Below are 17,913 nucleotides of genomic sequence, written 5' to 3' on the forward strand. Positions count from 1 at the left end.
TCCAAGTCCTCAATATGGTACACCTAATAAAATGATTATTATAGTCTATATTGACTTTGTCATACCATAAGTAGCCATGCCATACAAATCTCAAATCATGTCTTTCCAACCCCAGCAATCTCCTCTTCCTCAAAGTCACCTAATCTTTCAATCCTACCAAACAACAAACAGCAAAATACTGCTTAAGGTCAGGTAATCCTAGACTATCTCTTTCTTTAGTATCTTGCAACAATTTATATTTAATGCTTGCTTTTTTATCTTGGCATACAAACTTGGGAATGTCATTTTGCCATTATTTAAATGGTCCCTCTATTGCCAAAATTGGTATTGCCTGAAATAAGAATAACATCCTAAGCAGAAAATTCACCTTAATTACTGGATTTTTACTCAGTTGTAATTTGTCTCATCTCAACAATTTTTTCCTTCTCTTAATATATACGCTAATATGTATTAATATTAGTAATAAGACTCAGAAGAGTTACAAAAAGAGCTGAACAAAGCAGGAGAACCATTTGGCTTTAAAATAAACCTGAGGAAATAGTCAGATTATGCTTAATAAATTCACCAATGAAAGAACAAAAATTATATCTGGAAAAAAACTAGATGTAGTAGAACATTATATGTACCTTGGCCAATGGATCTCAATGGAAAGTGATACAATACAATAAAGGAAATTGAACAGTGTATTAAATGTGATTGGCAGAATGGCAAGCTAAGCATAATTTTCAAGAACAACCTCCCCCTATGCCTGAAGAGAAAAGTTTTCAATCAGTGTGTCAGGGTTCCAAGTAACACCCCCAATGAAAGAAGACTCCGAGGTTTGAAGTTCCTCAAAGTTCCATTTTATTAGAGATGTCATATTGGCACATCTGGGAAAACCCAAATCTGAAAGCTTCCAGGTTTTACACACCCAAAAGAAAGTCCAAGTTCCGAACCAGCACCCACATGTCCACAATATGGTCCAATCAAAGCACAGTCCCAACTGGAGATTCCTCCCAGTCACACCCCTCCTTGACTCTCAGAGAAAGGAATGTTATTATGGGTATATATCTCCCCAGCTCAATACATACCCCCTCCCAGTTTCTCACAGACTAAATGTGGCAGGCCTAAAGATCCAATGCCCAAGATGGCTTCCAGTCCTGACACAGTGTTTACTACCTGTTCTAATATATGCCAGTGAAACATGGACATTAACCTCGCAATCGATACAAAAACTAGAGTGGTGCAGAGAGCCATGGAAAGATACATACTCGGCATCACCCAACAAGATAAAAAGACTTGCACATGGATTAGAGAATAAAGAAAAGTATATGATATCATCAAGAGAGTAAAAGAATTGAAATGGAAATGAACTGGTCACATAGCAAGAAGAACTAATGGCATGTGGCCTCAGGCAGTTATAGAATGGGTCCCACTTGACAAAAAGCATCCACAAAAGAGACCTAAAACAAGATGGATGGACAACATCAGCAAGAATGGCAGGCCCAAGGGGCAAATGAAAGCTCAAGACCATATTGGTTGGAAACATGCAGAAGAGGCCTTCATCCTGCAGTGGATACACAATGGTTAGGATGATGGTGATGATGATGATACATTACTATAACTGTTCCAAAACTGCATACAATTCATATTAGACAGTGTGATCCCCAGATATGTAACTTTTTTCTCAATTTTAAAGTCTTTTTCATCAGGGTATATTGAACTTGTATATTCGCATTATTGACCAACATACATATTTCAGGTTTTAGTTTGTTTATTTTTAAAGCTGGCTAATGCACCTAAATCCTTCAATTTCTTCATTAAGTGTCTAGTCCTATTCTGAAATTCTTGTAAAATCAAAACTAAGTCATCGGTGAAAGTCCTCAGCATAATTTTTCTAGTTACTGTTGTTTACAAAGCCACACCAATCAGGACTGCAGTAGACAGCAGAAAGAAAGACATTCCCACAATCAGGAGTGACAAAATCTAATATCAGAAATGCAGATTTGCCCAAAGATAAAGTTGATTCATACAAAAAACCCTGCTTAAAACACCAACCAATAATCAAAGCATTTTTCTCCTGCTAGTTAGACAACTCCCAGTATCTACATCAGCTTTTTAAAATAGTAATCCCAAAATACTGAAAATCTCCAAAAGAAAGTACAAATGTATGTCTGAAGAAAGCCACTTTTTGGCTAAAGGACTAATAAGTTATAATAAAGTGTTTTAGAAATGGGGGTGGAAGGTCAGTTCTAGGGTGCATTTTTTCCAGCTAGGCCACGGCTTCAAACTTGCTGTAAACTCATCCTCCCAGCTGATCAATTCAGTTGATTGCAGAAACCTCATTTCATGATCCTCTCACAAGGACCAGCTACCCAGTGGGTCATTTCTGAAATTCATGGGTCCAGAGTATTGTTCTTTTTTGGGGGGATACTGGTGTGCCCTATTTATACGGGAGCTGTCAAACGATCAGCCAATCAGGTGTCGAAGTGCTTCCCGCTTAAACTCTTTGTTTTGGCGGATGCTCAGAACATAACACCCCTCCCCTCTAAGTTCGCGCAAGCGTAGTCTTGCAAATACACTGGCCGCCGCCTGATTCGGCCGGATGCCCGGGGACCTTCTGCCCTGCTTGGAGACTCTTGTTGCTCGGCCGAGGACCCTGCGTGGGAGGATGGTGATTGCCCGGGTCGTCGAAGAACACAGGAAGGTGCTGGCCCACCAGGTAAGTCGCCGCTTCGGTTTGGATTGCTGGCTGCTTGTTCTCCTGCGGCCTCCTCGTTTCTGGGCCCCACGTCGCTGGTCAACGCTGTTGGACTCGATGGGTCGGTCGGTGGCTGCTGGCCTGGTAGCACTGAGCGCCTGCTCCGCAACTGGTCGCAGTGGCGTTTCCAAGTTCTGCCGTCGAGGAGCCTGACCCTGTAGGAGCAGGGCCCGGTCTGATCAGTCACTACGCCCGGTAGCCACAAGGGATGCCCTTCATAGTTACGGGCATACACTGCCTCCCCCTGGGCGAAGGATCTAGTCCCTCCCTGAGAATCCAAAGGCGTTGGGGTGGAGTAGGCAGGGTGCAATCGGTCAAGGGTTGTTCGCAGCCGCCGTCCCATAAGGAGCTCGGCTGGGCTGGTGTTGGAGTCTGGGGATGGTGTGGAGTGGTGAGCCAACAAGAATGCATCAATGCGTTCTTGCCAGGGCAGGTGATCCATTTTGGAGAGGGCCTCTTTGACAGATTGCACGGCGCGCTCCGCCAATCCATTACTAGATGGGTGAAATGGAGAAGTAAGGGCATGTCGGATGCCTTGGGTGGCTAGAAAGGCCTCAAATTTAGTAGCTGTCAATTGTGGTCCGTTATCAGACACTAACACATCGGGTAAACCATGGGTGGCAAATACGTGGCGGAGGGTCGCGATCAGCGCGTCCGCCGTTGTGGAGGACATGTGTATGGCCTCAACCCACTTCGAGAAGGCATCGACAACAATCAATAGCATGCGGCCCTGAATAGGGCCCGCAAAATCAATGTGGACTCGCGACCAGGGAGAGGATGGTGGCTCCCACGCCCGGGGCTCGGCTTTGGGAGGCAAAGCTTGGGCGCCCTGGCATTTCAGGCACCCGGCGACATGGGCAGCTATGTCTTGGTCCAGCTTAGGCCACCAGACATAGCTTCTGCCCAGGGCTTTCATTCGGACAATGCCGGGGTGTGCCAGATGCAGCTGCTGCAGGACGGTAGTCCTCAGTGAGGCAGGCACCACGACGCGGTGGCCCCACAGCAAACAGCCGCGCTGAACGGAGAGCTCCGCCAGTCGTGATTTGAAGGGAAGGAAAATGGGATCTACGGGGTCCCTTGGCCATCCCCGCCGCACCCACTCTAGTGCCCGGGATATTACCTGATCCCTTGCTGACAACCGGGCGATGTCAGCGGCAGAAATTGGAAGGTTGAGGTCGTCAATGAGGAAAACGGGGGCCGCAGCAGCAGGGTCTTCCGGAGCTTCAGGCAAGGGACAACGGCTGAGGGCATCGGCGTGAGCGATTTGCTTCCCCGGGCGGTGCAGGAGCTGGTAGTCGTAGGAAGCGAGGAACACAAACCAACGCGTCATTCGGGGAGAAAGAACCTGCGGGGCAGGGCGGTCGCCGGCGAGCAACCCTAGTAATGGCTTGTGATCTGTGACAATTTGGAATGATCGGCCGTACAAATAATGATGGAAACGCCGCACCCCGGCCACAATAGCTAAGGCTTCTTTGTCAATTTGTGCCTAGTTGCGTTCTGAGGCAGAGAGCGTGCGGGAAAAATAGGCGACAGGCACTTCTGCCCCACTAGGCAACTGGTGGCAAAGGATGACGCCCACCCCGTAGGGTGAAGCGTCGCAGGCGAGCACGAGAGGCAAGTGCTCGCTGTATTGGACGAGGACGTCGTTGGAGATTAGTAGGTGTTTGACAGCTAGGAATGCGGAAGCTTCCCGTCGGCCCCAGACCCAGGCAGCACCGGAGTCGAGGAGACGGTGGCTCAGCAACAGAGGCTTTATGCGGCAGGAATACCGCATAGAAATTGAGTAGGCCTAAAAAGGCCTGTAGTTCAGCTCTGTTAGTAGGTGCAGGGACCTCAAGGATGGCCTTGGTCTTGGCAGCAGTGGGGTGGATGCCACTGCCATCAATGAGGAACCAAGGGAACTCTATCTGGGGCACCGCAACCTGGCACTTGTCTCTCTTGACTTTGAGTCCCACTTGTTGAAATTTCTGAAGAACCATCCGCAATCTGGTCATGAGTTCTTCTAAGGATGTAGCAGATACGAGGACGTCGTCAAAATAGGGGACGACGCCTCGGAGTCCTTGGAGCAACCGCTCCATCAAACTTTGAAAAAGTCCAGGGGCAATGCTCACCCTAAACTGCAATCTGCGGCAACGGAATGCGCCCCGGTGTGTGATGATCGTTTGCGCCTCAGCTGCTTCATCATCTACCACTAGTTGTTGATACGCTTGTGCGAGGTCGAGTTTCGCAAAAATGGACCCCTCGCCAAGAGTGTGGAGAAGGTGCTGGACCACTGGCACTGGGTACGCGTTGGAGGGCAGGGCACGGTTGATGGAGCAGTGGTAGTCTGCGCAAATCCTCACGCTGCCGTCCGGCTTGATCGGTAACACGATGGGTGTTTCCCATCGTGCATGGTCTACTGGCTCAAGGACACCCTGAGCCACGAGTTTGTCCAGCTCGGCGTCCACCTTTGGTTTGAGCGAGATGGGGACGCGGCGTGGCTTCATTCGCACCGGCTGCACTGACGGGTCGAGGTTGAAAGAGACCGGTGTGCCTGTGTATTTGCCTAAGGTGCCATCAAATACTGCCGGGAATTCGTTGATCAGGCAATCGAGTGCAGTTGTACTGAGGTGGTGGATGCCGCTGATCTGCAGACCCAGAGACTGGAACCAGTCGAGACCGAGAAGGCTGGGCAGCTGTCCCTCGACTATGATGAGGGGTAACCGGCCATCAAACCCCTTGAACTGCACTCTGACTTTACGGGTGCCAATTACTGGAATCAGGTTGCCCTGATAGTCTCGTAATGTGAGGTTACAGTCTTGTAATTGGCGTTTTGACAGCTGCGGCAAAAGGCGTTTAATTGTGCTCCAGGATACTATGGACGTTGCGGAACCGGTGTCCAGCTCCATCTCGCAGGGCTTCCCTTCTAACGTAATCGTCAGCTGGATCTTCTTTTGCAGCTGGTGGCAAGAGAGGCCCTGGTTAGAGTTGCGGAGGATGGCATGGCAGTCCATCCTAGCTTTCTTGGGACCCTCTGTCCAGGTCCGATGTTGTCGAGACCGGTCGGCTTGGGATTCTGGAAGGGACATGGGCTGCGCGGCTCGGCACACCCGAGCGATGTGGCCCTTTCTGCCACACCGCTGGCAGAGGGCTTGCCTGAATCTGCACTCAGCTCTTTCGTGGTTGCCTCCGCAACCACTACATGCAGATTTAGGGTCGCCCTTCCGCCGATGCCAGCTCTTTCTGTTCGCCTCATCAAGGCAGTTAATGTCCTCATCATGGGTTTCAGAATCGGAATCTTCGCTTCCAGAGTCTGGCAGACCGGTAGCTGTGTTAAAGGCATTGGCAGACTGCGCTGTTGTAGCGGACCGGGCCTTCGCGATGGTAGCTAGGGAAGCTGCAGCCATTTCGGAAGCCCGAACTTCGTCATATGCAGTTTGAAACGAGAGATCTGTTTTAGTTAGTAGCCGCTTCTGCAGCTTGAGGTCTCGGAGGCCACACACCAGACGGTCGAGGAGAGCTTCATCTAGATCTCGGAACTCACAGTGCAGAGCGGCCGATCGTAGTGCAGCAACATAGGCGCTGACTGACTCTCCCTCAGCTTGGCTGCGTTGATGGAAAGCGTGCCGGCGGGCTATTTTCAACGGCGACGGGGCATAATGGCTTGTCAGTTTAGCCATAAGGACGGGCCAAGGAATGGCCTTGATGGGTTCCGGGGCTGTGAGAGCTCGGGCAGTGTGGAAAACGTCCGTGCCGCAGACAGACAGGAAAAATGCACATTTGCGTTCGTCTGTCAGCTCGGTGAGGTCGTGCGCAACCAAAAAACACTCAAACCGAGCCGTGTACGATTCCCATGTCTCGGAGCCATAGTTGAATGGCGCGAAGTTTAACGTGGCCATTCCTGTCAGTACACACACGACGTCTCGTCGCAGTAGAAATAAGCGCGGTTCTAGTGACTCAGCGAGTGACTTCAGCAGTAAGTGACTTCAGCTTCTCGCACCTCAGTTTGGCGATCCCACCTTCGTCGCCAGTGGTGTGTACCAAGGACCTGTGGGTAGCCAGAAGAACTGAGACGGAGACAGGAATAAAGGCTAACAAGTTTATTCCCTCAAAGTACAAGCTAACAGTTCAGAACCGGCTTTGCACAGGAATGCCGCCGAAGCTCGTTGGACAGCTCCCTATTTATACGGGAGCTGTCAAACGATCAGCCAATCAGGTGTTGAATTGCTTCCCGCTTAAACTCTTTGTTTTGGCGGCTGCTCAGAACATAACAGATACTAAACCAGCTATGAGGTGGACTCCCATTCCATAGGAACTCTTCAGCAATATGTACCCCACTGGAAGACCAACTGACAGCAGTTATTTTGAGTGTATCACTGTCAGCATCAGTTGCTAACTGGAACTGGTACCCCCCCCCAAGAAAAAAATCATCTTAAGATGCAAAGGAATACATACAAGATATGTGTCCTGCCCTTGAGCTATGTTTTCTCTGCTGCATGATATTAATGGATATAAATTATGTATTTCAGTCACAAAATAGCATAACTGTTGCCCTTTGAGATTTATAATTTTCAGCTGTGTGTGGTTGTTTGCTGATATATTTCTGATCTGAAATAGCCATGGGGTTATAGATTTGGCAGGAAAGCACATTGCTGAGATGAGATTGGGTATTCATATGCATAACAGAGAGAGGGCAAAAGGTACCAATGCACCACTTTTCAGATGGTTTGCATAGTTGAAATGCTGAGAATGTAAAGGAAATTTGGAACAGGAGTGTTAACTCTAGGGAACATCACCACTCTCTTTCATCCCAATGACAGTTTCTAGTATGAGCACGGATGAATATTATTACTCATTTGAATCCTCACATCTCTTATCTCCTGCTGTTAGAGGCACAGACATACTTTGTGCTTGACTCACCCCTAGTCCAGCCTACTCAACACTTCTCATGTGTAGGAATAGTTGACATCCTCTTCTCACATAGCTGTACTACCCATTGCGTGTTTTCTAGCTTTGATTCAAAGATACTGTTTTTTGACCTGACCTGTCTTAAAAAGGTCTCTGGAACTTCTTCTCATTCTTGTAGTGGTCCCAGATGGTTACAATGCTTGGCATAACATTCCCTTCCTTTGGCTTATTGGCTGCTGTGTTCTCTGCTAATCGGCAGTAACTAGTTGTGTTCTGTTCTGTTTTCATTTTGTTTCATGTTAAATAATCTTGCAATTGGTCCAACGATGGCCTGTGAATTCAAATATTATCCTCAACCTTAGAAACTCAACCTCCAGCCAACGTTTTTTGGTCCTGTTCAGGCAGGATAAAGTATGTTTACTTTCCCAGCTCACAGTAGTGTACTGCAACTCTTTTTTATTTACTTGGTTTTAAATGGCAATGTGGGAATATTGATTATATGAAGCTGAACTATAAGTTCTTTCTTGTTAGAAATTTTCTGTTGACCTAACTGGAGAGTAGGAATCAAACATCAACCTCTTCTCTGTTGGTTTGATTATTGTCAGAGCTATGAGGCTAACATAAGGGAAGGGGGATAGAGTAGAAAGGATCAACATTAAGATAAAAGGAGGTTGAGGGAGCTATCCATGTGTGGAAATATCTGGGGAAATCAAGAAGGGGCACATGGACTAATGAGGAAGGAACAGTCCCTTAAAGGAAAAGCCAGGCTCCATGCAGGGGTCAACCAGCACACCTGGGAAGGGTAAGAATGACGAATTAGGTCTTGTAACATTCATAGTCCAATCTGAGTACCAACTTGACCCCATTGCTCTGTAATACCTATCCAACCTTCCCAGAGAAACAACATGAAGAGCAGATTCCATATCTCAATGATTTAGCTCTACAGCTCATTGATGACCATAACCAGAAATCTAGTTGGGTGGGAGAATAAAAGCAGAGACATCTCATTCATGAATTACATCAGTAAGTTTGTCATTTTTTTTTATTACAGGAAACATAAGCTTTCTGACGACTCAAGAATTTGAATCCCTTTGAGTGAGGGCAATCTGGTAGCCTAACTTGCTGGTTTCCTTTGCACTTCATTTTGAAATTCTTCATGGCTGTTTCTTGGAGTGCTGTGTAATAGCTGTACTACATTTAACAAAAAGTAATAGCTGTATTACATTTAACAATTTCATATATTTATTTACTAGTATTTACATCACGCTATTGTAATTAGAGCTGTCTGTTAGTAACATACAAATGAAATTCCCAACTTGACCCCATTGCTCTATGCTGGCTGAGGTATTCTGGGAGTTGAAGTCCACACACCTTAAAGTTGCTAAAGCTGAGAAACATTGGTATAGCCCTGGGAAGGCAGTGAAAAACTGGAGCGTACGCAATATCAATGAGTAACACAGGCAGACAGATTAGTTGTAAAGTCATCCTGGAAGATCCGTCAAGCATATATATCAACCTTTTGATTAGAGAGAGGTGAAGGAATGTCTATCGCATGTGGCCTAGACACATAAATAAATCATATCGGAAACATTTGCATACACATGCATTGCATCACAGAAACAAATCTATTTCTGTAGTACTGAATGTATGATAGCTCAAAGGACTGATCCGGGCCAAATTGTGCACATGCTGTACTTATAAATGAACATTATCAGAGGGACTGCAACAGGAGCCAAAGTGGCCTCTGAGAACAAAGAATTGCCTTCTTTATTAGCATTTATTCTCTTTACCTTTTGATGATTTTAAATGCCACAGTGGCTAAAACTGCAGACAGGCAGGGGAGATGCCCCCACCCTCTGCTCTTCCCCGGCACAGAATTGTATATTATTGTTCTCTGCCTTTGGTTGCATCCCTGCTGAAGGCTTTTTCAATCAGGCTATAAATATGCATGCGGGTAATTCTAACTGAAAGCCACCACTGTCGGAACTGGCATGTGTCATTCTTTTGGCATTAATTCTGCAATTACAATGTTTCCTATAATTACATAATAGACTCCTGTGACTCAGTGGCAAATGAGAAAGAAGAAGGGAGGGCAAATTAAATGGTGGGAGGGGTTTATATCTCTAAGACGGAAGCGCGTGCCAGTATTTGCATGGCCATATAGCCTATTTTCCAGAATACAATTGTTTTCTTGAAGTCCTCTATTCAAAGGATCAGTCTAGTCTAAATCCAGTCTGCTGATAAAGAACAAGAGGAAGGAAATTACTACTTGGCTAAAAGTCTAAGGCAATGGGTCACCTAGCCACTGATTTCTCCTTATGTCATATTACCTTTTGCTTTAAACTGTAGGAATTACTTCTGAACTTAGTTGTGTGTGTATGGCCCACTTAGACAATAAGTGTTTTCTAAGTGGTTCATATTAATTAAAAGTGAAACACAAATGGAGTATGTAGAATGCAGCCAATTCTATTCAATATGCTGGCTATTGTTTTCAAAACAATCATCATCCATTTACAGTTTTCAAAGAGTTTCCAAAGAAAACTCTGTATTCAGCATGTTTTTAAAATAACTGGTCAACCCCCATCAAATCATTAAATAAATAGATGTGTTCCTTCCATAATATGTATGGAAATTGCTAGCCAATATTCTGTACGATACATCAGACTCAATAGTTCTGATTTTTACTTCAAAATTAGTATTTGAATTATTGATAGATAACGGATGCTGCATCCTCCTCCAAGCATTGCTATTTTCACAGAGTGACTTACTGCATGCATGGCCCTGTTTCATTAAACATCCATTCCAATAATGCCATTAAAACTGGATGGCAAAATATTGAGAATTGGAAATATTGTTTTTCAGTGTATCAAAGACTTTTGCATATTTAATCCAGTTCAAAAATGGATTAAACATTAATGTAAGATTTATTACCACCTGCAAAGCCTTAAAAACAAGCTTTGTTTTTTTTTTAAAAAAAGGCTATACTTTTTTTCAATTGCATGATGCACCTCTACAATTTTCTGCAACATCAATAATGACATTTTGACATTCTTTTTCTTTTTTCTTTTTTGCTCTGTCTTCAGCCTGATTTGCCTACAGCAATAATCGGATTGGCCATGGGATTTGTCCTTTGTGATGTCATAAGTGGAAGTCCAGCACAGCAATGTCATGAATGAATTCATGCACTAAGACTTTCCTAGACAGCATGATATCATAGAAAGAGAAAAACAAAAAGGCAAATGAAATTGCAAAAATCAATAGCTGAGAGAACAAAAAATATGATGTAAAATAACACAATAATATGTTTCAACAATCCACCCCTGCAGAAACAATGAAGATAATCCAAACAAGATGATGATGTAATGCTAATATACATTGAAACTAGATAAGTATTTTTTGTTTGTTTATGGTGAACCAAATTACAGAATTCATAGTAGTTGATTTGTATTGATTCTAACTAGTAAAAGCTTCACAGATCTAAAATAACCATTCCTCTACAAAGCTTTTATGTTATAAATGGGCAATAAACGTTAGCAGCAACCAAGCAGGAAGAAAAGACACAATGCATAAATTCCTGTTAATCCAAAGGATAAATTATGTATCATCTGACTTAGAATGGGTTCCAGGCTGCTGGTTTTTTATGTTCCTTCTCAAGCTCATTTCCAATTAAACAGGCATATATTTTTTTAGAAAAGATATGTGACGAATCCAGCAGTTCCAGAAGGTTCCACTTTTGACTGCCATTGAAATTTCTTGGGGTCTGGTTCATTCTTTTCACTGCACACAGATGTCTGTGGCATTTCATAGCGGGCTGCAGAATCTGGCTTCTTTCCTGCTAAGCTTTCCCACTGGCATTTTATTTCTGATCCTTTTATTGTTCGTTTGTTCCCACTCTCGTTTGCTCAATGGTGACCCCCCTGGAACCAATAATAGCATGTTTCAAATGCCTGATTAAAACACTGCAGTGGAGTAAATCAATAAGCATTGGAGGCTGAGAACATAATAAGTATAATAACCACCATTAGGGTAACGAGTTGGGAAAGTGAAAGCGAGGCTGGTAATATTATAATTATATTAATCTGGTTCGATCAGTTTCCACCTCAGAGGTTTGTCTGCACACCCTCCCCTTAAAAAGAAAAGAAGCACAAAGAGCTTGACATATAGATAGATAAACCAAGAATTGGTTTGTCTCCTGTAAAATCCAGGAATGCACACAAAGAAAGAGGGGGAGAGGGAGGGAGGGAGGGAGAGAGAGAGAGAGAGAGAGAGAGAGAGAGAGAAGAGAGAGAGAATGAATCATATTATGGAATCACACCCGATTCTCATGCAGCCCAAGCCACATCATCAGTGAATACTCTAGAATGCAGAATGCTTTCATATATAGTACACCCACACAGCCAAATAAATATACACATAAGACAGAAGCATACAGCTAAACACTCCCACAGGAAACATATGGAAATATGCACGCCAAATGCTACCTAAGGCTATCAAAGAAAGTCTTTGGAGAATAACTACTGCTTTATGAAGTTGGGAAATGGATTGGGTAATGCATAAGCATGGATCCTTAGGCACAACATAGCATCCCAACCAGCATGCTAACAAATAAAAGATGCAGCAAACCTAGATATTCGCCTGAAATATTTGTCAGGGTGTGCCATACTTTAAACCACTTAGATCAGTGGTTCTCAACCTGTAGGTCAGGACCCCTTTGGGGGTCGAACGACCCTTTCACAGGGGTCGCCTAAGACCATCGGAATACACATATTTTTGAAAAAATACCAAAAACATAAAATAATTTTATAGTTGGGGGTCACCACAACATGAGGAACTGTATTAAAGGATTAGGAAGGTTGAGACCCACTGACTTAGATCTTTTTGTGCTTGGCAGAAAAAGGGATGGCTTTATTCCCACTCATCTTTGTATTCTCCAAGCATGGGGAACTTACTTTATTGCCCTGCTGTGAGTAAAAGATCCCCGTGAGCTTCAGTGAAAGGCAACGCATGATGGAATTTGATGAAAATCAAATCAAATCAGATGAATGAGCGAGACTTCCCCAAAAAAGTACTTACTTGAAGAATGGACATTGGTTTTTCTTTGTTGGAAGTATATAAAAAATGTGATATGGTCATGTGATTAACTGGTACCTTTTTGAAATGACATTTTAATGTACTGTGTATAGGTAGATTTATGGGAAAATTTCTGAATGCTAAAGATGTTAGTAGGATATTGAATTATACAACAAAGCTTTGGAATCTGTTTATCAGGAATTACAATTGTATGAAGCAGAGGAAGGGAGCTAAAAAACCATGCAGCTAATCAATCCAGAAATGGTTTGCTACCGGTTCGGCCAAACCGGTAGTAACTTGGTGGCCTGGGTTTTAGGGGTGGGTTCCTGCCAGTTTTAACCTCTTCTAAAGAAGAGGTTCCACAAATCTACAGTGCCGTTTAGAACTGGTTCCAGCTCCCTCCCCTCGCTCGTCCACACATCATCCAGATGAAGAGCGAGAGGAGGAATTTTGGGAGTTGAAGTCCATAAGTCTTTTTTTTAAGGTTTTATTTCTTTTAAAAAACACAAATATTTCATCATTCGTCAATCATTAAAACATTGAAGTACAATTTTTTTTGTATGCCCCTCCCTCCCTCCACCCCCCAACCCACCTCCTCTTCTGTGGAGAATTCAGTCCATTGACATTCCATGTTAAAATCTTAGTCATCTTTGGTTGGCTGAAGCATTTTTAGAGCTTCCTGCATGGACTGTTTAACCTTAGGTCTAGCTCCTCCCACTGTTTCCAGACTTGTTATTGTAGTTCCTTGATCGATGGCCGGTGATTGTTGATGCTGTTGCTTTTTAGCTTGTTTCTCCATTCGTCTAGTAGTCATGCGGCTAGGTCTTTGTTCCATAACACCTTGCACTTCTAGAAAAGAGAGATGCTCCATCTTGTCTGGTGGTTGTGTAGTTTGCTGTCTATCCTGTGCTTCTTCTGGTCTTTCTCTAGGTCCAGATGGTGCAGGGTATCCAGCCTTCAATATATTATAATAAACATCTCGGGCTTTCCATACAGAGTTGAGGCAATACCTTTGCTTATCAAATGTAAATATAATGTCAAATGGTGCATCCCATCTATACTGTATCTGACGATTTCTGAGTTCTTCGACCAAAAAAGCGTAGTCTCTCCTGGCTCTTAACATTTGAGGTGGTATCTCTTTCAAAACAGTCAGGTCTTGACCGCCAATTTGAAGCTTAGTGTTATAAGACACTTGCAGTACCATATTTCTAAGCTCTCTTGTAGTAAAATATATAACAATGTCTCGAGGAAGCTGCTTCTGCTTTGCCAGCCAAGAATTAATGCAGTAAGCTTTGTCAATTTGCCAGTCAAGGTTGGTCCCTGGTCTTCCCATCAGGCAGTCAAAAGCTTCCGATAGGATCTGTTTCAAGTTCTCCTGTTTCTCCTCACGCAGCCCCCTTACTCTTAATGTAAACTCCATTTGTTGGTATTGTATCATAATAATTTCTTTTTCAGCATTTTCCACTTTTTGTTCCACCACCTCTGTTTTCAATGTCAAGTTAGTATTGGCATCATTAAGAACCTCTAGAGTATCTTTCATTCCAGAAGTATGTTCTGTTAATACAGTTACAAGTCTCAGCATTTCATCTATAATTTTAACAACCCTAGCGTCGATTTTCTCATACAGCTCCTGTTTAAGTCCTTTTATTTCACTTTTGATTTCTTCTTTCATTTCTTTTATTTCCTCTTTTCTCTCCTGCTTTATCACCTCTCTATTATCTCTAAACTTATCTTCCATTTTAATTGTCAGTGCATTAAGAGCCTCGCTTAGTTTGCTCAGGAAAAATTCTTTCGTTAACACATCCCCAGCAGGGGGCATAGGAAGCGGAGGCTGCAGCTTTGTGCCAGGCACTGGGGATGTGCCCCTGGAAGTAGAGGGTGACGACTTCAAGTTAATATTTAGTTTTGAAGCCATTTCAAAATTTATCTGCCTGCAATTAATAAAACTCTGTTGCCTGAATATGCAGCTTTAAGTAAAGAAGCTGAGTTCCCCTTTTACTTTGAAGTTTAAGGCTTGGCAAAACTTTCAGTGAGTAAACATTGTAACAAGACAGTTCAGCAGATTCATCACCATTTAACTTCCAGATAAGCAAGATTAATGAGGGAGTGAAAGTATTGTAGAAATGAAACTAATTACAAAGCTTCTGCTGGCCGATTGTGAAACAAAACAAATGATAAGCAATCTCCTTTGTTTTGAATTCTTGTAACAGTTAACAAAAAGTGTTCGTTATTTCCGGAGAAACCAGCCTGCTCGGCGCCATTTTAAAAGCCTCTAAGTAAATAGTTTTTTGGAGGAGAAAAAGAAAAGAAGCTAAAATCTTGATAAACAATTATTGCCCACGTAATACGAATTCAGCTCGTGATAAGATTAAATCAATCAAAACTTTGAACTGAGTGTGGGAGACCTACTTTGTCCCACACAAGGCAGTTTGAAGTTCCTAGCATGGACAGCCATTCTGCCTTGGGCTAGCCCCCCTCTCCCTGCAAGCACAAAAGCTGCAAAAATCGAAGAGCATTTGCCAGCAAAACAATTTCTTCTTTCCTTCTTGCCTGAAGGATAAGAAAACCTGATAAGACGTCAGATGGAAGATCCTCTAAACAGGTACGTAGCCAGGAATTCGGAGGCAGCTGGTTTTTTGCTGCCACCACCAGCAGGCTCCACCCAGGAAGCTTCAACCTCGAAGTCCACAAGTCTTAAAGCTGTCAAGTTTGAACAACCCTGGGTTTTTTCTTCTAAAGGGTTACGGGTGCAATGGTCTTGTAACTTGACAGCTTTAAGACTTGCGTGCTTCAAATGCCAGAGTTTCAACATTTTGGTTGCTAAGCAAGAGCGTTGTTAAGTGAGTTTCACCACATTTTACAAGTTGGCCATGCCCATCCAGTCAAATGAACTGTCAAGCCACTCCCATCCAGTCACATGGCTGGCAAGCCACTCCCACCCGGTCACATGGCTAGCAAGCCACTCCCACAAAGCAGACCACACCTACAGAAGAGGTTCTAAAAATTTTTGAAACCCACCATTGCTTGGGTTGCTGGAACCAGCAGCGACCCAGGCCTGCCACACCCCTGAACCGGTTCTCTCAGCAGTGCCATAGGTGGTGCCATCTTGTTTTTGCCTTCAGTGGATGCGCAGAGCAATTTTTGTTGCACTGCGTCGGTGCGCAATCCCTGAGTGAACCAGCAATAGCAGCAGCCAGAATCCACCCCTGAATCAATCCTTGACTTACTAACACAATTGAGACCAGAATTTCCATTGCTAGTCAAAGCAGTTGTTAAATGTGTTATGCGTGTCTTTATGATCTTTCCCTCCACAGTTGTTAAGCGAACCACTGCAATTCTTAAATAAATCATGTAGTTGTTAAGTGAATTCACCCATTTGCTTGTCAGACATCAGCTGGGAAGGTTGCAAATGTGGATCACATGATCCTGGAATGTTGTAACCATCATATTATACATGCTAATTGCCTAACACTCAAATTTTGATCATATGACCATGGGGATGCTATGAAGACTATAAATGTGATGACTGGTCATATGTCATTTTTTTCAATACCATTGTAGCTTTGAATGGTCACTAAATGAATGGTTGTAATTTGAGGATTACCTGTATTGAGAAATGGGGAAAATGATATTATTTCCAGATATTAAGGAATGTTTTTTGGAAATCTGTCTTAGAAAAGAAAATATTTTTACTAGTCAAAAAATAAAACGTGTGCTATTTGATATTTTACAATAATATTTTCTATTTATTATATCATAGTACTATACAGTATTAGTAAATCAGAGACTATTGATAAGTTTAATATATAAGAAATATTTTATAATCTTTGGTTTCCATTAATTTTTCTTTAAGTTTAAGGATTACTTTGTTTAATTGTGAGTTTTGGTTATTTTGTTAATATTTTGTACTTTGAAAAACAGCAAACATTTTTCAAAAATTAACCATGCCAAATTCTGCTTTAGCTTTTAAGTCAAGACAAAACTGGTAGGTACTCCTATCTGCTGGGACACAATTCTGTAACCCAATCCTAGGGCAACAATAACAAGTTTGGTTCTCTTCTATATGAAAAATATTTTTTTTAATAATTTTTTTTTAATTTTTTTGTTACATAAACAACACATGCCCACACCAGTGGGGGGGGGGGGGAAATCAAAACACAAAAAAGACAAAAAACAAAAAACAAGGCAGGGGGGAAAAAGAAAAAAAAGGAAAAAACACAACAAGTATATGTTATAAAAAGTATATCAGCTGGTTACAACATGTTTTTGTGCATCTCTTCCATTAATTCATATTAATTCAAATATCTTAACTCAAATGTTTACTATATTAACATCATCATACCTCCACTTTTAGCTGACTACAGTTGTTTAAACATCCTTCATCCTTAACTATGCCAAAGATTTAATCCATAACCACATGCTAGCATTTCATTTACTTGTTTATAAAATCCTCCATTAACATCAAATCCTCATATCCTGTTTTAGCTAAACATCCATAATATTTAATACCAAAAATTCCATCCTCCATATATATAGTTTATTATCATTCTCCTTTCTTTATGTAATTATATCGTATATCATAGCATTTTCCCCATATTAGTTAAGATTTAACTGTATATAGTTTTATTTTATTTTTTAATAGTGATAATTATTGTGATTAATAACCTTTATATATGGTCCAAAAATATTTCTAACCTTCCCTTCTCATATCAAATTATTATTTATCATATCAACTCCACATTATATACATTACTATCATTATCAATTATTATTCAACTATGTCTATTACAAATGAAACTAATTAGGTTTAGCTAATTTTGAATTGTATTCTTCCATCTATCAGCCTGTGTCTCTCCAATAACAAAACCTCCTTAATCCTGTTGCCATTCGTGGATCAAGTTCTCCAAACGTCTTTATGAGCAAGTCCATACAAAAAGATCTTTGCACCTTTTTGCTTAAGGTGCCTCTCATATAATGCTGCCGTCCTCCGTTTATTCCCCCTTTCAGCTTGTCTTTAATTCTCAGTGGTGGTATCAAAAGTTTTACAGATGATATTTCATAAAGTATAAATTATTTAATGCTTCTCATTCCTCCTACGCTCTGTCTTTCGAAGTAAGTCTTCTGTGTGGCTGCCCCCCTTCAGACATTCCATCTTTTTCCCCCTTTGAGGTAAACCAAATGCCCGGAATATCAGCAAATTGAAAATCTTCATCTCT

The sequence above is a fragment of the Thamnophis sirtalis genome, unplaced genomic scaffold, assembly GCF_051295495.1.
Source record: "Thamnophis sirtalis isolate CommonGarterSnake01/CBP01778 unplaced genomic scaffold, rThaSir2_p1.2 scaffold_7, whole genome shotgun sequence".
Taxonomy (NCBI): Eukaryota; Metazoa; Chordata; class Lepidosauria; order Squamata; family Natricidae; genus Thamnophis; species Thamnophis sirtalis.